General features: G+C 32.3%; 2 long non-coding RNA genes across 9 annotated transcripts; one reads left to right on the top strand and one right to left on the bottom strand.

The window, feature by feature from the left end:
• Positions 1 to 785: 785 nt before the first annotated feature.
• LOC116431931 (uncharacterized) lies at positions 786 to 20,288 on the top strand. Of its 6 annotated transcripts, none has more exons than XR_004236034.2 (5): positions 786 to 1,227; positions 15,428 to 16,218; positions 16,729 to 17,691; positions 17,764 to 18,364; positions 18,498 to 20,288. It is a non-coding gene; the product is annotated as an uncharacterized LOC116431931 (long non-coding RNA). The 6 variants fall into 6 exon arrangements; XR_012999903.1 differs by having other exon boundaries at positions 15,428 to 17,691; positions 17,764 to 18,050; positions 18,126 to 18,364; positions 18,498 to 20,287; XR_012999902.1 differs by having other exon boundaries at positions 15,428 to 17,691; positions 17,764 to 18,133; positions 18,221 to 18,364; positions 18,498 to 20,287.
• On the bottom strand, positions 3,288 to 11,754 carry LOC116431932 (uncharacterized). 3 transcript variants are annotated; one of them, XR_004236039.2, is made up of 5 exons: positions 6,498 to 6,817; positions 6,167 to 6,354; positions 5,813 to 6,101; positions 5,589 to 5,682; positions 3,288 to 3,904 (listed from the first exon to the last, which is right to left on the bottom strand). It is a non-coding gene; the product is annotated as an uncharacterized LOC116431932 (long non-coding RNA). The 3 variants fall into 3 exon arrangements; XR_012999898.1 differs by lacking the exon at positions 3,288 to 3,904 and adding an exon at positions 9,505 to 11,754 and having other exon boundaries at positions 4,334 to 5,682; positions 6,498 to 6,652; XR_012999897.1 differs by lacking the exon at positions 3,288 to 3,904 and having other exon boundaries at positions 4,334 to 5,682; positions 6,429 to 6,817.
• Positions 20,289 to 20,366: the final 78 nt, after the last annotated feature.

Below are 20,366 nucleotides of genomic sequence, written 5' to 3'. Positions count from 1 at the left end.
GAAAAATTAAACTACTCTCAGGCTTTTGGACAGTAATGTATCTGTTCCACCTTCTAAACTTACACTGCACGTACAAACTGTATGTCAAATCAATATTCCCCTCCGTTCTCTTCCCTTTTATGAACGCAGCGTCAGATAGTTGCGTGCACGCAGGGTGGCCCATATAAGGGTTTATAAATCATATCGTGAATCTTGTCTTATTGCAATTAGAACAAAGCTTTAGAGGAACAATAATGAATTATTTAGAAAATGCTCTATTCATAAAATGATACGTTTTTGTAATTGCAAGTATACCTGTACATTAAACGATTCCACTGTTGTTTTGGGAATACAATAAACTTTTCACATAGAACCCTAATCATTTTGTGCAAGAAGTTATTGTATTTAGTTAAAGAGGTTGAAAAATAATGAATCTATAAGATACTTTATAAAACGGAGTGCTCGAACACTCCCACATTGTATTTTAAACATTCCAGAAAAAAAGCAGCCCTTCGATATTTTTCATAGCGAATGAAAGTGATTTCTGAATGTGTTGCTCCACAAATGTTAAGTTTTAATAATATTTCATAAAAGGAATTAATGTCCTTAATGTCGTGTAACGTGATTAGACTTTGTCTCACCCGCAGTTTTCACAATAAACTAGAAAATATTCAAAATATCTAACGTGTAATTAACCCGTGCGAAACAGGTTAGACATAAGATAGTTTAAATGTTTATAATGTGATATGGGAGAATCTATATAATTAATTTCTGTGGCATTAATCGCTAGAGTGTAATAATTTGTCTACATCGAGGATTCGATGTTCTATATTCTCCAGCTCTAATAAAATATTTTATCGGATTTCCAGGAATCGCAACCCAGTAACTCGCTAAAAACGAAGGCATAAAGTTAAAGGTCCATACGAACGATTTGAAAATGAAAACAGATATTAAAATTCATCCCCTTCAAGTGCTCGCGAACATTCTAAAAGTTGCAGCAGGCTCAAAGGATGGAAAAGGGTCTTCCACGAAAGAAGCACGAGAGTTTTCAAAGGCAGAAGGGTAGTTTGTCAGGATACAAGACTGGCACCCTTCAAAGAAAGAAGGGAAACTCAACGATTGCTCGGTCCAATTAAGGTGGCGCCTAACGCTCGGCGATGAGTCGAGTAGTGCGTAGAAATAAAGCCACCAGCAGGAAACGAGACCGGCTAAAGGAAGGGGAATTGCAGGAGGGAAAGTGTGCAAGAGGTAAGATCAGCTCTCATTTCGCTCTTTTTTTTATATCTTTCTTTTTCGTCCTCTGGTCGAATAGCCCGCGTTGCCAGGCGACAGGAGCACAAGCATACTCTCGAAGATGTTATAGGGAGGGCATGCAAAGAGGACGAACTTTTGACCTTTTAAGAGTGTCTCCTTGAACCGCAGTTCTATGGCCTCTACACGATGATGATCCTACGGATCACTATCCCCGTCGGGTATATACATATATCCTTCGGGTTAATGTACCTTCGCGTAGCACAACATTTTCAAGACCTAAGTGGGATACCTAAAGTTTACATATTATTAACGGGCTACTTACAATATCACTCGCAACCAGTGTAAACAAGTGCAACAGAGACATCTTATCGACTAATTATCACAAAGATCCTCTTACCGGTCAATAGATATTCTTCAGTTATTTTCGTGGTTCCCTGTTCCAAGCATCCATTGATCTTTACACGTATTGATAAGGATGATCCGACGATGAACGAATCTAACTATAATTTTCTCTAATAACTTAAGTCGCGATCTCTCACAATCCTTATAATACCTGTAAAAAACGTTTCAATATTTTGGTAATTATGTACAAATAGTACTTATATGTATACTTGCACTCAACGATGTCAAAGATATTATTCCAAAGAAGTTTAATGTGCACATACTATCACTCAGCTTCTCTGTGAGAAATATATATAAAAATCTATTCAATATTACCCAAGTACTAGACACACTCTGTAAGCCGTGCTTAGTTTAGGTGGTAATTAGTGCAGTGAACAGAGTCGCTGGAAAGCGTATGGTAACTTATTATTAACAAATTGAATAAAGTTGTCAGGAAAAGTTACTTACAATCGTATCCTTCACAACATATACGTATACGTTAAAGTCAAAGTCAAACATAAATTAGTTAAAGACTTTACAATAAGATAACAGGAAGGAAGGAAGGAAGGAAAATCATGTAGCGCTTAACGGGTTAATATTATTAATATTTTTCACATTAATTTCATGATATTTATGATTCGACTTCAGTAACTCATTTATGTAATAGTGCGTTAAAACATTAGACGTAGATACATACTTATGTAGGTTATCATCTCAGGTGAGTGGAATTAAAAAATTAACATAAATTGAATTTTTCGTGTGCAAACAGCAGTCACAAATTACGATGCGATGCATTGATTGCAATTTTCAAAAACTATTTGGGAAAATTAAAGTTTTTTTAATTGTCAAAGAATTCTAATTCTTATGCAGGTACCCACAAGTAAAATTATGGTAATGAAATTCGATATATACTTTAAAAATATTCCCCAATGAATTATAGCTTTATAAAGGGGAAAATAATAAATGTTACATCAAAGGTTTCCGTTGAGATTAACTTTTGTATGCATACTTGAGATTTAACTAATTGAAAAAAACCTGTTTCCAAGTATTTTATCGGACAAAAGATTATCCGAGATTGTCGTCCACATTACGGGTAATTTTAAAGAAATTGAAAGGAAATATTAATGACAAATGATAAATATAGTCAAGCCTAGATAAGTTGACTTACAAGGAAAGGCAAAAAATCTTCGATTTTTAACATTTGAATTTTGAATGATCTTTCTATAAATCTAACACAGCTGATTAATTATAAATATACATTATTTTGCTTATGAAGGCTTGAATTTTCCTTATAACTGACTGTTTCGAAATTGGTGATACTGAAAACAAAAAGTATAACCGGCCTAATGATCTTAAAGTTTTAACACTTTTTTTACAAACTATTAACCATCGTCAGTGTCATTATTACATTTCTATTTTAATTCAATTTTATCGATTAGCAATCAGTAAAGACTTATTTTATTCTTCTGCTTCAGAAGAATGTATAAGTTGAAATCATTATCGACAGCTTTTCGTAAGTTCTTCTTCTAAGAATTAGTTTGTAAAAACATATACATTTGTAACTATTTCAATTAGAAATATTTTTCTCTATAAATAAAGAAAGTAATTCAATAAGAATTTTTGAAAAATATTGAAAAATTATTTATTGTTTTCACCGAAAGAGTATTTTAAATATTTGCTTTTACGATTGTGTTCTACGGATGATGACCTAGGATAAAGTAAAATATAATATAAACGATAATAAATTAACATATGAATATATATATGAAAAATTCTTACACCTAATCTTGAATTTTCAAATTCAGAGTAAAATTTTTGTATTGCATCCGATTTTAATCATCACTTCAGACAAGTTTTACACTTATTTTATTTAAATGGTTTCATTTTCATAGACAAATAGCCATTCTGTACTTTTGATATAATATTAGTTAATACCTCTATTAGAGAAATACTAATGCAGTCCACTAATGATGATACTCACACAATTAATATATAAATTAATAATAAAAAGGAGTTGCATGAATCGTGGGAGCCATACGGGCATAGGGAGCAGAAAATAAATATATATTATAATATTCAGCAAATGCTACGTGCTATTAATGAAGCAGTAAGAAATTATACTCTCGCACGCGAAATATACAGCAATTCAATGAAAAATAACGGTACACGATTATGTTCGGAAGAAATTCCCGATGGATGCGACCTTGAACCATTGGATAAACAATTTAGTGAAGAAAATTCATATTGCTGCATCCCAATACACATCGCGAAGAAATGCGACCCCCATGCACTGGAACAAAGAAAACCAATTATCGTTCATTTCACTAATGAGTTTGTGCACTTTGTATCGATTAATAGAAACCAGTCATGAGACAGTGCAGTGAATAATTCGCAGAGGGCGCCTCCGACCTTCAAAAAGTCGAGCTATACTGCAGAAATATATATTATGCACAGTGTACCATTTTAATCTATAAATATAATTATCTCCGGAAATATTCCTTATTTAAAAAAATGTCTCAAATGCCATCTTTTCGTTTTGAGAGAGCAGTAATTTCGGTGCACTTTCTTTGTTTCTAGGTAGATGCCAACCTCTAGACTAAAACTCATCAAACCAAAAAGAATTGCACTTGAGATATTTTTTAAATAACTGTTAGTTCCGGAAACAATTATATTTATAAATTAAAATGGTACACCTTGTATATTTGAGATTTCTGTCTATGTTTACCAAGGTTTCTAACTCAGTAAAGTGTGCTCCATTCAACATATAAATGTTGCAACTGTCAATGTATTTAAACATTAGGGTAGTCCTTATGTACATTTGGCGAAAATGAAATTAAATTTTCTTTTAGACGCTCCTTAATATTGTAGCACTAAGTGAAAAATACTCTACAATGCTACCAAAGCAGAATTTAAAATCATTTTAAAATATCAATCGTGACGTTCTCTGAAAAATTCGACCGTTTTTACAAAAACCCAGTTTTTTTCGAAAACTGGACGTGACCCAGCAATTTGGTTTTCAGGTTTGTATTTAGGGTAAGGAACTCTATAAGAATCACCTAGTGATTATTGCAAAACACAAAAAAAATTCAAATTTGTTCCACAGTGTATTTAAGAAACTTTTTTTTCTTTGACATTAATGCATCTTATAAAACAGTAGAACTGTCATCTAAGAAATTTTTGCGTCTGTTAACAAATAATAAAGGTATTCAAATTTCTTTCTTTACAGAGAAAGAGGGTTTTATTTAACAAAAAGGGCACTTTTAAAACTAAAAAAAGAAATATTTAAAAAAGTAAGAAATCGAGTATATTCGCGGACTTAAACTACATTTTTTTATTCATTAAAATGATTTATATCTTTTGTCTAATGATTGTTTTGTAATATTTGCATACTTTTTTCTATGTTCAAATATAATTTGTAAAATAAGCCGTTTTTTTTCCTAATTCCTGGACAGTAATTGATTGTAGTTAATATGAGTTTAACACCACACTGGGCATTGTCATTGATACCGTTTAATGATTGAGTGAACCTCGACCTGTATCGAAAATCGCACTCAATTTATAAGATTCATCTATACTTTCATTATTAATTGCATCAACCACTCGGAGTGTTGTGACTTTTCTTTTTTCTTTAACAAAGAACGTCGATGCTGCTGCTTTAGTAGATAAATGCTATGGATGATTACAAAATGTTTTTATAGTTTCACAATTTATTTTTTCGTTTATATGTTCCGATACTCGCACTGTTGATTAAAAATTGTAAATCTTGGCATGAAGATTTCACAATTAATACTGCTCAAATCCACGGTTTTAAGAAACTACTTGAAAAGAATATTTCAAATGCCGTTTTCTTAGATAATGGCATAGATAATATCTATATAAACTGATTTTTTAATATATTTTCATGCACTATATTGAAATTTTTGGTGGAAAACCACCCATAAATATCATTATTAACTATAAAATTTTTCTGTAACCTGCTCTTGGTTGTTGGCCTTTTTGTAACGTGAAAATTGAATAATGTCGTTTGCTGTGGTTTGCAACATTTCTTCCAGAAGATTGACAGTTTTTCTACAAACACAACAGGCAAAATATAAAAAACTTCTCCTCCTAATTTTTGTACAAGGAGAACAGAAACTCCATGATAACGTCCGGTATTTGTAGAAGTATCGTGGTATCACGGCAAAACGCTTGTACCTACTTTTTCAGATTGCCTATTCTTATCCTCATTCTTCCAATAAATCGCAAACCGAAAAAGCTTAGTCGCTTCCGCTCTTGAACGAAATTTTAGTAACTAGCCATCATTTTTCCACACTTTTGCAACTAATTAATACCTGTGATTTTTCCACTTTTTCTGTCCCCTTAAAATATTATCTCTCCCAATGTACTATAACTGCATCGAACTCGTGGTCATTAAGCGTTCCATAATTATTTTGCATGTTCATGGCCAATTTCTATTCGATGACGGCGAACGGGTGTTCCATCTATTACTAAATCGTTTAAATTGTTACCGATGCGAACATTATCATGATCACTTATTACGCTTTATACACACTTGTCAAGTATGGCAATTAGTTTCGGTCTTGAAAATTATTTCCGAGTTGCCTTAAATTATCGCCTTTGCTTCGGGTTACTTGGTCCAGATAAATTCACAGGATCATCAATTGCAATATTTCAAACATCACTAAATTACTTTTTATCCTCAGCAGAGGACGATGATACTTGGAATTCTGTTTCATCACCCTTAAAAAATATATGAAAATATTAACAGAAATAGTGAGAAAATAATAAAAGTAATACAAAAATAATATAATAACCAGTACGTTCTATGTACTTAATAAAAATTAAGTGCAGGTATAGAAAATATATTAGCTCATAGTAATAACCAGTGTTGCTGATTTGGTACTGCATTCGTTTGGATTCTTCTTATTTTTTTTTCAAATTGTTTACCTCTGTCCTTCATAAGTCAGGGACTCGAATTTTTACTACACTGTATCTTCTTTGTAGGAATTCATGGCTTTATCCAAACAATATCAGCTTCCTTCACAAATAAAAAAGCACTCGCGTGAACATTTAATTTTATTTTATTTAATGAAACATCTGCATTGTAAAATAAAACATTGAATTATTGGCGCCAAGTTACCATTTAACGATAAAGCATTAACGATAAAACGGTAATCACAAGAAAAAAATAATTTTTGCTCGATCATGCAGAAAGTCGAATTATTGGCGCCAAGTTACCATTTAACGATAAAGCATTAGACTTTCTGCATGATCGAGCAAAAATTATTTTTTTCTTGTGATTACCGTTTCTGATTAAAATTCTCACTTTACGAACTACAATGCTATTTCGCTGAATGTTTAGGATCTAGTAAGAAATTCGTGGAAATGGAAATTATCTGGGCTGAAACTACTTAACAAAAGTGATATTCGCCAAGATAAGAATTTTTCCAAGGTAGGGTAGGACCCAGGCGAATCGGATCAAAATAGGAACATTGATCATGATGATCTTGATAACAACAAGATTACAAAATCGTTAAAATCATTTACCTATTTGTCGGTAAAGGTTGTTTTCCTGAAATCAAACTCAAACACATAGTATGTACAAAGTCACAATATTTAATAGGTTCGTGGCCGCGGTTATATTGGAAATACCATCGCTGTGAACCGTCCTTTTTCTGTAATTATTTTACAGAATACGATACTCATACAACCTGTACTCATACGAAGCATAATAAATACACCAAATGAAACATTTTCAATAAGTATTAGGGTAGACCGAGGCAAATAAGATCGTGGCGCGAATCGAATGAAAATAAGAATATTGTCCATATTTGTTACGTTCTTATAGAAATGAGCATGCTAATCGTCCATATTTCTTCGTACATCTTCCCTACAGTTAAAGCAATACATCTTCAAATGTTTTGAAACGTTGTTTACCACGCAAAGCGAACGCGAACGAACGTAATGAATTCGTAGCTACTTTAAAATACGTTATTCAGAATTTCCCATTTAAAATGAAAAGCTTAGCTTGAAAATTCAAATGACAACAAAGAATGACAAAGAAGATTCACCATTTGTCGAATGATGAAAATCCCGGGATTTGGGGCGAATCGAATATTTCTCACTTCCAGTTTTTTGTTTATAAAACGCAGACTTTTAGGTTTTTAAATATTTCTTTTACTGATATTGAAGTTGAATGTCTATTAATAACAAATTTATGAAAAAAGATGTTGATTCTAAGTTTTAACTATTAGTTTTTTGCTGCTAAATCTGAACTGATCCGATTCGTCTCGATCTACCATACCATACTGGGAATAGCCTTAAATGAGACACGTGGGAAATTCCTCGTATCTTGAGCTTCATTAGCAGATAGTTAACTATATGAAGCATTTTGAATCGAACGGAACATACTGGGAACAAAGCAGTCAAAACAGAGAACTGCAAATCCTAGATAGTGGTCGAGTAAATATGAAATTTTAAATAAAAGGAAACATATTAAATAGTTTTATAAAGTTGTTCTTGCCAAACTAGTCAGAATTTCTTTGACATGTATTTAATACGTGCAAGGTACAAAAATGTAAAAGTTGGAAATTCTGACTTAGTTTATGACATAAAAAGAGCTCGAATACCGATAATATCTACAAACAGGCTTCCCAAAGTAAATTGTTGTATATCATAATATTACACATAAGGGGTAGGTATTAATTGTAAAAATTGATATTTATAAATGAATGAAAAAATTTGTTGTATAAAAGTTGTACCGTTTTATAAGATAAATATAATTTAAAAGGGGAACTATTTGTTTAAAGGTCAGTATTTCAGTAAAAAAACAAGTTTAACGATATATAACTTAACTTAATTATGCTTATGATATGCTTCAATAGGGGACAAACGAAACACATAAATAAGAAATTAATACTTAAAAACTCAGATAAAAGCTGAGAACTATTAAAACCAACAGTAATTAACAATATGTCTATGTCTCTAATTGAGCAGCAAAGCGAATTTCTCGATGTTTTTCAAGAAAACGTAAATAAATAAACGTCAAATATCTTCAAGATCGTAAAGTACTTCAAGGTATTTAATGGGTCTATTAGATTAACAACCAAATGAAGTTAATTTAAACAGTGATATAGGAAAGAAATTTTCATAGAAAATAGCAATGAATTCAAATTGTTTATCGTATGATATTATGGCCTTGCAGGAAAGCTGAACACGCAAACATTATTATTATCCGCTGCGTCAAAATGATAGCACATCCTCAAACTTTGCCTATTTCAGTTGGTACAAAGTCGTAAAACTGTTCGCACCAGCAACTATATAATACTCTGCGTATTTCAAAAGCGATATCTTGTAAAATTCTATAGTTCGTTATGCAATGGGTCGCGAAAAAGGATTGAATGCTTGTGAAATAGCAACAATTCAGAATTTTCGTAAAGAACATTCTTTTATTAGTAAAATTGCGAAAACGTTAAATCGTTATCGGTATGTTATTTACAATTTTTTTAAGAAATATGGAGAATTATGGACAAGAGTAAAGTACAGTTAGTCCAAAAGCAACCAATGGCCTGCAAGTTTAAGAACTGCATCAAATTCAGCATCGACTGCAAGAGAGATTGCAACAAAAGCTGGTGTGAATACTACTATACGTAATATAGAGCGTATTATAACAAATTATCAATACATAAAACGCCGGAAACTTATGCTTAAACCACCATCAACGAAGTTGCACAAATAAGATCGGACAACTCAACAACTCATTTTGAGATGAGCTGGAAATTTCCTGCATCTCAGTTCGAATTACCCTCACCGCATCTGACTTTTTAATATCATCATCCAATAATATTGTCTCAACACACTATTTAATTCTGGAAGTCGCCGCGAACCTACCCTTACGACATCTTCCCTCTGGGCGGACAGTTAGTCACCAGTCGCCATTCGATAGTCGTCATTCAGTCGCCAGCAAGTCGCTACTCAGTCGACAGTCACCAGTCGATAAGATTAGTATATGCTAAGAAATTAAAAAACTGAAAATGGACATATTAAGCAACAGAGTTGTTAAAAAGTTATTTAAATCTGTTCCAAGACATTTACTCTGTCAGTTATACAAACAAAAGGGAAAGCTATAAAATATTGAAATAATATTTTCTTTTACATATTAAGTAGTTTAAGAATAATGTACTATCTTTTTGACGCATTAATTTTTCGCTTCCCAGTACATATAGTAAAATAAATGTTTTTCTTTTTGTAATTAAACTGTTTAAATACATTAAAATAATTTGTTATTCTTATTAAAGAGTATAAATATCAGTATAGATAGTAATTCAATATATAGTTTTAAAAATTAAAAACATCCTATTTATATAGTGTGCTATCTTTTTGTCGCTGAGTGTAATAGCATTGCATACTTAGTTTCCACGTGTAAACCGTATCCTTAGAAACAATTTCCCGACGTTTCGCTAGCATTCCAACTGGCATCATCAGGCATCCAAGTCCTCACTGATGCTGGTTGGCCTTTAATTTTGGCCACTCAGATCGGGCAAATATCCCATGGCTGATGCTTAAAAGTGCACAGGGGCAAAGGGAGACGTCCACTCACGGTACTCGGTCTGATAGTTATGGTGTTTTGGTGAAAATGATGTTTTGAACAATTTTTCCTTATACGTACAAGTATCGCTAAAAACTCCTAGTAGCGTGGGTAATGGATTGAACGTCACAGCGATCCCAGAAGAAAACGCAAGTAAACAAACTCAGGCTCGATTCTTACCTTATGTCACTGCTTATTTCTTTCTACGCGTGTTCAAGAAAGAACTCAAATTATATAACTTGCTGATAATTATATAATCTAGATTAGTATGAGTGTGCCAGTGGATCATTTAATGTTAAATTAAAAAAAAAAATAACTTACTAAAATGTCGAACTCTCTTAGTGTTTATTAAAAACCATCGAATTCAAAGTGGAAGGATTTTTAGCATTTATAAAGTAAAAAGGTGGGTGGAAGAGAGGTTTCGCATCGTCTCTTTCTCTCTTCCTTTCTCCCTTCTTTTACAGGTTTCAGTATTCAGTGCTTACTTTATGTTCACGACGATAAGATTTTATTATTTCTGATTATATGAAATAACGCTATAAATTATTTTCTAAAATAAAGTCTAGATTGGCGACTTATAACTAGTAACGGTTGGATACATGAAATGGTTTTCCTTACATAAAAATCTGTTTCAAGCTGTTTAAATGTGTAAAACCCGATTTTGTGTAATTTTCATCTATACACTTAAGTACCGAAAATGTATTCATATGTGTATTAAGGGTGGACCTTAAGCAAAGAATCAATATACGTTGATTTGGAGATAAAAGGCGTTAATTCAGAATCGGCCAAAATTACCCAAGACCGATTTTCCTGAAACTTTGCATATTGGTAGCTCTTTGGGTCTAACATTGATTCCGCGCAAAAATTTTCTCCCTGGGCTTTAAGGTCGCGGGAGAAGAGGGTCAAAGTACGTATTTTGTGAAATCTATTATGTGTTGTAACTTTTAATAAAAACAGGATATCGACCCGAGACTGATACCAAAAAATCATTAAAAACTCAAGCTTTCCGACGGTGTATAGGTATATGTAATTTATTTATTGCTTACATAATTTTTTCACGTTTTCCGTGTTTGTCAAGGTGGAAAAAATTCAGAGAAATTGCAACTTCCAAAAAAAGTATCGCCTGAATTTAATAAAAAACGCTACATTAAAAGTACGTTTCATGCTGTTTCGAACGGTGTTTGTCAAAGCTTGAAGAAAGTATTCAGTTTTCAGTTATAAAGTAAAATGTGAGTAGAAGTTGAGGCGCGCGGTCAACTACTTGACCTAAATATTCGTTTCAAATGTGGAAAAAACGCTTCCTGTGATTATATGTACACTGTATGTAACACAGCTATGTTATTGTTATCAGTTTTTCAGTTTTGAAACAGTGAAACACATTGGTTATATTTTACAATAATTATATCAGCTTGCAGATATTGCTTATTTTATTTTATGCCTCATTATACACGTAACAGTTTTAATACTTCGATTTACATTCACGAAAATATTTAATCAATTGAAACGAAACATACACTATTTTAAGATTTTCCGAGACGTAACTATTGACCCCCCCCCCCCCCCCCCATTGATACGCAAAGTCGAAGGACTAAAAGAAACATTTTCTTGGGTCGAAGTCGCCTAGAACTTCGAGGGAGAATTTAAGTATTGACGAGATGTGTGATATTTTTATACAAGACCGGGTATTTTCCTGCCCAAGTCGTGAAATCATCGTGATAATGTTCCGATAATGGTTCAAAGTTTTTAATTTTTTTAACGAGACCTTTTGTTTGAACTGTTTCCCGTATTATATTGGGACGGTTTTAAGTTATTTAATATTGTGCAAGTTATTTCTGTATCATCGTTGTCGCTGTAAATACGTCTGTAATATACGTTATATAATATGCGTTACAAACGTAAATATTATTTAGGTTTTAGTACAGATGTGTTTTGTAAATGTTATGCTGATAACTAACAGTATCATCGGACTCTTCTGCGCTCAAACGGTTAATATTCATACTTAGGATTGTTGTGCAAAACCTGTTTTACTTAACTCGACTCCCATTAGGTGCAAAAATCCTCCAGCATCTTGTCATTATGAGCATAGACATGACTTCTTTATTTGGCGTCCAGACTAACAATAAGCCTATGTGGAATCCACCCATCTGGTTTTTAAATCAGTTTTACATTCAATATTATCTGCTTGGTCAAATGTCTAGCACTTTTATAATATTATAGTAATCCTACAATAAAGGACTTGAAAAATCTAAACTGACAGAAAAATATTCAAATTTAAAGTACAGTTCTGATTGATTCAATATTAATGCGCCAAATAATCTTCTGCACTTGCATAGTACGTTGTCGCTCGATAATTTGAAGTAATTCTCATCTTTCCCCTAACAACGAATCATCCCAAAATTATTGATTCTGTTGAAATTTTACACATAGATAGAACGCCAGTAAATAATTAATAGGTATTCTGAAACTTCATGCTAGAAAATTTATTCGATCTATAATCTTGAAAACTATTCGACTGAAAACTTAAATCGCAAAGTATATGTTTGTGGTTAATGAGTGCACTTACCAATAGTTTGGAAAATTCAGGAATGCTTTTTTCAAAAATATTTTTGAAAATGATATTGAAAGGAATTCAAAATACGTAATTAATCCGATATGTGACATCGATATTTATATATTAAAGCATTTAATATATATTGTAAGTGAATCTTTTCGTAGAACATAGAATACAATCAAGAGCATTTGTTTAGAAATATATAGACTGGAGGTTATATAATCACAAAAAATTATCGCTATTTCTTTTTGTAGAAATGATTCGAAAAGATTTATCTAATGTTTTCGATAAATCCCCTCTTTTTTAGTATTTTTTTCTTTTTGCTGAAAAGAATAAAATTTTCAATATTTCAATTCGTTGCGCGTTAACACGACAAAATCTACAGCAATATATGCTGCAAAGAAGAATTCTACAGATTCTCTAAAATAAAATTTTCTAAGGTGATATTACATTATAAGAGGTACATACTTAAACGTGTACAAAGACACATTTTTCGTCGCATGTTCTCAGTTAATTTTGAAAAATAAAGTTTGAGAGAAAATCTAACTACACCACACAATGGCGGATAATCGTCTTGTACAAAAGCCATCAAAGGGAAGTATAGCATAGAATTCGTCCAACGTTCCTCTGACAATGATTACACCGTTATCACATCCTGCATATACTCACATAATTGTATTAGCCTGCTTTAGTACTATATTCGTTTACAAATTATTCTATTTCACTTAAAAATGTTAATAGCCCAATTTTATTTGCACCGTAGTGTTGTTTATTTTTTACACACAATTTTCTTGTATCGTACGGTTTTACAACCTACAAGTAAACATTTAAAGTATCTATTCGAGTAAAAATGCATGCAAAAACACATTATTCTCTGATACACATTTGTAGTATCTAGAATTTTTAGCGTAGGTTAAGGTATTTTTAGGAAGAGTGAATGTAAGAATGAGTGTGAGTGAAGGACAGGCTGTAAAACGGTCGAGGGAAAGTGGCCTGCACAACGTCGCGGACCCAAGACGGCAGGGCCAGCTTTCCAGGGGTGCATCCGAGTGTTTATGATGAGTGCAAGTGAGAAAAATGCTTGTGGGGGAGAGAATGTCTATAAGAGAGTTGCGGAAGCAAGAGTCGTGTGTTGGCCTCCGTGGCATTGAGTTGTATTTTTTACGTGTTGTCCGTGTTGTTTCCATATTTTATTAAATACATATATTTATTCCTAGTTCTCGATTACTCAAGATTCACTCTTTCACTGTCTATAATATAGTAACCACTATACATTGAGTATGCTAATACTTTCCTGAGTTACTGTATAATCATTAAAAGTTTCGATATATTGTTATAACTATTGCATGTAGTTGTAAAGCCAAAATAATAGAACAAGCATTAATGGGACACGCCACCAATAGAATAATTTATACTCGAAAGAATATGATAGAGTAATGAAAAAGTATAAAATCTTAAATATTTTAATATTACATTTGTGATATTTTTATAACTTAAAAGGATGAACCACTGAGTCGTCTAAAAATAGATAAACTTTCAACATTTTTTCGTTGATAACTATTAACCAAAAAATTCTTATCTTCCTTAAATGTGTAAACGTGATCTTCAGCTTTATATTTATATTTTTTTTAACAAAAGTGTGAAAAGATAGCGAAGCTATTTGCTAGCTTCGGAATCTTTCTCGTAGAATATCAATTACTTGCGGACACCATTGTAAACAAATGAACCATCCGAAATGAACAATTTGTATGGATTTATAAATAGAAATGTATTACATACAATGTAGCGAACAGATTTTTAAAAATTTAATTATTATTTTAATTTATTTTCAATTAACTTCAAGTGTTTGTGAAAAATTAAATAATCGAGATATCGAAAGATTCTACAAAAAGGAATTTCTTCCGTATTTGGACGTGTAGCTTTGGAAATCCTCTGTTCGCAAGTATGAAAAGCGAAAATTTGTTGAAGTTGTACTTTCAGTCGACTATTCCAAGTCGGTTTACTAATTCTTCCAACTCGAAAAAATGATATGTAATAATTTTGTATTTTTCGCCAGTAAGTAGTTTCCGTGCTTTTTTCGATTGTCATTCACTTTTCCTACAATCGTCGTTCGTCTATATACGTTACTATAGCTTCACCGAGTGTTTACAGTTTGAAAAATCTCTTTGTCTAATGTTCTACATATTTAATAGTGTAAGAATAATTTTTAAAAAATTTGTTTTCTTAATTCATCCCGATGGTCTACTCCCATAAACTACTAAAGGTAACTGATTCCAATTAAACAAGATTTCGCCCGAGTATTGCGCTTTATATAGAATATTTATTCGATCTCCTCGAATGAACAGGTTTTTCACCGTAAATTTTTCACGGTATAAATGTTGAAGAACGCTTAAACCTCTGATATGTATACTAATTTGTTTTTTAATGAAATCTATGAAAACCATAATCCTGGCGTACTGTGTGAATTTCGTTCTGAATTTTACTTGAAAAGTTTTGCTTCTGTTTTATCATTTCTCCGATGATCACAGATCAGCTTTCCCAATGAAGCCTAGGGTTCTTTTGCGTGAAATGGCCTTTAACTTCTACCGTCTCGAGCATAAAACCCGAATATCCTTACTCGCAATACATTCTAATACCACCACCATTCTACCTGGGAAACTTTATACGGTTCACAGACGCACCGATACGTACACTTCAACGAAAGAACAGCTAGGTGCACCTACCGTGCGTTTGTATTCGTATTGGATGCCATTCTACCAACTGCAAGCTTTTACGACTTACGTGCTACGCTCCTCACTTTACGTGTACGCTCTATACGTAACGTTATGCCCTCGTAACTTCGTCCAAGCGTGTTGATTGCACCGTCGAAATATCCAGGTTTGAGATATCGACGATCTACAGGAAAAGCAGCTCACAACAACACACGAGAGAGAAGTAAAGGCGACCGAGGAGAATGGTTAAAGACAAAATGGCGTGTACACGGAAACTGATGGAAAGATTGCAATCACATTAAAGAAAACTACCAAAAACCAATATTTTCTAACCAAGATTACGCAGATGAAATTCGATCGATATTCGACATGATATCTTATTTCGCTAATTGAAAATTCACTTTTCAATAACTTCTGTAAGTAATAACGATACGATTTCTAACATGAAAAATTCTTTTAATATTACTAATTCAAAAGTTATAAAATCGTCTCCTGACCGTCCAACTGGGATGACAGCCCTTGTTTACGCAGGACATTTCAAAACAATTCTGAACAATTTTTATGAAAATTATTGAATAATCTACTCAATCCAGCTAACGTACTGAATCCATCGCTAAAGTTATGTTCGCATGTTTCGAAACAACCTGTATAGCAGAAAGAAAATATCGCAAAATCGAACGATATTAAATGTCTAAACGTTTTTAAAAATTCAATAATTTACTGCATTTATGTCGTGCTTTAACGTACTGTAAATCGTAAGTATGAGATTTTTGTAAATTCTTCTTATTCAAACCACGATTAAAGGTTGTTTCGCTTATTCCTTCAGATATGGAACAGTTAAGTTGCATTCTGTTAAGTCACATTTGTTACTCCTACGTACTTTGCGTTTGTCTTGTCTTTAGATTATGAATATGGAATCATCAATTTCGCAGATTCTTATCCTCATATTTTACACCACTAAACGAGGAGAAAAGTCCTTCCTATCTCTTTTTTACATTCTTCCGTTGATCTTTCCACTTGTTGGACTTTCTTCCTAAGGATCGTATTTTTTTTTTTCATTTATTGTAGTGCTGATTTATATTCTGGCTTCCCAATTATTGTTCTTTTTATAAGCATATATTAAAATGTATTTTTATTCTTCTAACCCATTATTGCAAAATATATCAAGAGTAAGGGAAGGGTCGAAATCCAAATAAGAAACTTCGATAGCAAGAATTACTATTTCAAAGGTCTCTACAAAAGACGTTCTAAATTGATTTTCATAGATAACCTAAACGTATTCCCAGCAACAGGAATCTCTTGAAACGAATACCGACTTCTCATGGAATGGTCAAACCAAGAAACAAGGTACATGTACAACAAAATTTAAGTACACGTACCTGTTGGCTAAATGACAAATCGTAGTACGGAATTGAGACACAGTGTAACGAATCTGCGACAAAAACAAAGAAGATTTAGTTTTTGTGTTCAGACTCGAAATGGTAACAGAATAATTCTATTTGTATAAAGATCTTTACTGCATATGCTTTTAGTTTATGTTTAACAGTAGTAAACCTTCGCTATTCCTCTATTATATTGTAATATTATATTGTGGGAATAGATGTATATGATAAACAAATGTGCAATAAATAAACAGCGTAACTGTACGTGTACTTACGTGTATTTTGCATAAATGTTCAAGGCATTGGAATATTCTGAACCAAATTCATTTTCTGTATTATTGATTTGCATATGTTAATGACGTTCGTGTTAAATGAATCGTACGTACGTGCGATTTGATTTCGATTCATTGTTTTATTGCAAGTCGTATAATAAAGCTATTGTTTCCACAAATACAATATTCTCTTTCTCCTACAATATAAGAGTTCATGAGCTCAAACGAGATAGTAATTTCCACATAATTGAAAGTATTATCATTGTTGCGATAGACTTCGCGACCATTCACAAAATTACTGTAACTTGCAGATCGCACTGATGTGCACCGAACAATTAAGTTATTTCACTTTGTTGAAAAAATCCAAAGTTTCGAAAATGTGTCCGATGACGCGACTTTATCTGAAAGTCGAGTAGAGTTGCCCGAGTCCGAATCCATCCTACCCGATCTGCTCGTTCTATTTTCGTGACGCTCTTACACCCTCTTAAAAACCCTAGGTTCGTCCCCCTCCAATATGTCTTTAGGTGGAAGTTATTCAAGATGTCATAGGGTGGAAGAAACCAATGAATTTATTGTAAGTTTTAATGTAAAATATTTCGAAAAATAATGGATTTTTAATAATAGTACCTTAACTTTTCTTACACAGAACAGCGCAAAAAAAAACTTTTTCTGAAAAAGAGACAAGAGTACAAAGTTTAAAAAAAGCGTTTCATTTAAAACATATATACCTGTCAAATAGTACAAAGATTCCTTGTACGAATATTTTCGTAACAACTTTGATCTGAAATATTTTTTCGCATCTTCAATAACTACGGAGATACTCGAGTGTACGCGAATAAAACAGACATATGTACTTTCGTAAATAATGATAGCATGTGTCTGCTATCTTTATTTTCTTAAGGATACTGCAAAAACTGTGAACCGTAAGAAATAGTACGTAGGTAATCATGACGCCTCTGCAAGAAGAAATTCGCTATCAGAATGAGATTTCCTCATTTACTTCCGTAGTACATAATGTAAACATGATTGTATCGAAGCCAAAATGACGCTACACCCAAGATTTATTATTATTTATTCAATTTATTTTGGAAACTGTTTAACAGCACGTGAAACCCCAAACTAATAACTGATGTGAATAACAAAATTTGACAAATTTCCAAAACTAATCTACGAAAAAGAAAACAAAAATTTGACGCCAGATGAGTGGTAGTGGTTTGTTAATACGGATTAAAGTGCAGGCTACAATGGTAAGACAGAAATACAATTTATTGAAAGAAAAATTAACAGATTGGGATGAAGGGTTAAAAATTAGGAAATTTTTCAACATGATAATGTTCGAGTTTATATGGCATACCATTTTTCAAAGATATTTTGTTGCAGAAAATATATTCGCTTTGTGATGGCCTGTACTTGCGTTCCCCAGACTTAAATATTATTGAAAATTGAATACGGGCATCTGACTGTCAGTTAAGTGAAACAATTTGTCACAAAAAAAAATAAAAAAGTTATTCAAACCGTTACTGAAACGTATGTATGTATGTATGTATGTACGTATATACATTATATACGTGTGTACATATATAATTATTTTTACTGTCCGTAGTATCCTTTTGTACAGTAATGTAGACATTATTTCTTGTTCTTTATAACAATGTTTGTTTGCACAAAAGCATCCTATAACACTGTTCAACAAATTTAAACTTTCTTTGTGTTTTTTAGTAGTCACTAGGTGATCCTTATAGAGCTCGTTACCTTAAATGCAAATCCGAAAACCAAATTGTTGTAAGTAAATTTAGTTTGTCTCTATCTTCGTCAATATTCAAGTTGATCAAAACTGTAAAAAGTTTCAACGAATAATTAGGCTTCCAATAAACTATTTGGTAAAATATCACTGCATATGCAACTACAATCCATAATTGCCCTTAAAGTCCCTTTTTCTAAATCTGATTCCGCGTTAAAAACAATAAGAGTGGTTTTTCTAGACTCTAGCCTGAAGACTTTAGACTCTAGACGAATGCCTGAACAAGAAGGGCTGATATTCTCAACCGTAATGGAATTCAAGAGAGAATATTTTCGAAATATTTGATAGTCGAATACAATCATATTAAAATGAAGAAAATGATCTTTTGTTTGCCGAATTATAGTCATTCGATTTTTTCGTTTATTCTTTTAGGGGATCCTTCTTCGGATTATTTTTGTCTACGTCTCACATTTCTCTATTTCTCGTATGGTAGTCGATGTACCAACAATGGATAACATTTTACCGACATGAATGACTTACACTTATTATGAAAATTTATAACACTTTCTTGTTCTTCTGGTGTCGTATTTTCACTCTTTTCGATCCATGGTAACTTCAAACGACAAATTACAACATTTATTTTCAACACAACAACCTCAAAGGATACCTTCGAGACAACTGATGCCTCGAATGTTTACATTTGATGTTCTCCATTGTAAATAAAGTACACAACAAATTATAACGTACTGGACATTGCACAAGAGTTCGTCTTTGGAAGAAATGTGAATGAATCTTTCTAAAGAAAGATCTAATTGGTCAGTTTTGATCTGTCCTGATCTCATTTTCAATTCTAATTTGTACGTATCCAGTCAAAATTGTAAATAAAACACAACGACAGATTCCTATTGTCCCACTGCTGTCTCAAAGATCATCTCGTGTACAACGAAAAGAAAAGTATTAACTGCACGAATTTGTATTGCTCATATATTTTCGCCATTTTACGAATATTAATTAATGTTTCAACCAAGGATACAGATATCGCGTTAATGTCTTTGTAATTATTCCAGGGACTTTTTATAATATTTATATATATTATATATATTTTCGTTTGTAAAAATTTGATTGATAAATCATGTTCTACAACAGCTTCGTTGAACTTATTTACAATACAAATACTTTTTATACTAATTTCGTATGGTAAAATACAACAGATAGTCTGTAAAATTACATTTTTAATTTTTCGGTTTAAGTCTTAATTTATTTAGACTGTAAACCTCGTAATAATAAGCTAGGAAAAATTGAAAAATCGCTAATATATGTACCTCAAAATGAATATATACACACTTCCATATTTCAAATAATTGAGAAGTCAAATTAAATGTGCCCTATATACCGAATACCTCATCAAAGTGCATACTAAACTTGCTTGCTCAAACGTAGTAATAGGTGCCTTATTATTATTTACACATAGATTTTTTGTTAAAAATTTCAATAGTAGTTATCAGTAT

This window comes from Nomia melanderi, chromosome 1, assembly GCF_051020985.1.
Source record: "Nomia melanderi isolate GNS246 chromosome 1, iyNomMela1, whole genome shotgun sequence".
Lineage (NCBI taxonomy): Eukaryota > Metazoa > Arthropoda > Insecta > Hymenoptera > Halictidae > Nomia > Nomia melanderi.
This window is presented reverse-complemented; position numbering and strand designations above follow the sequence as displayed.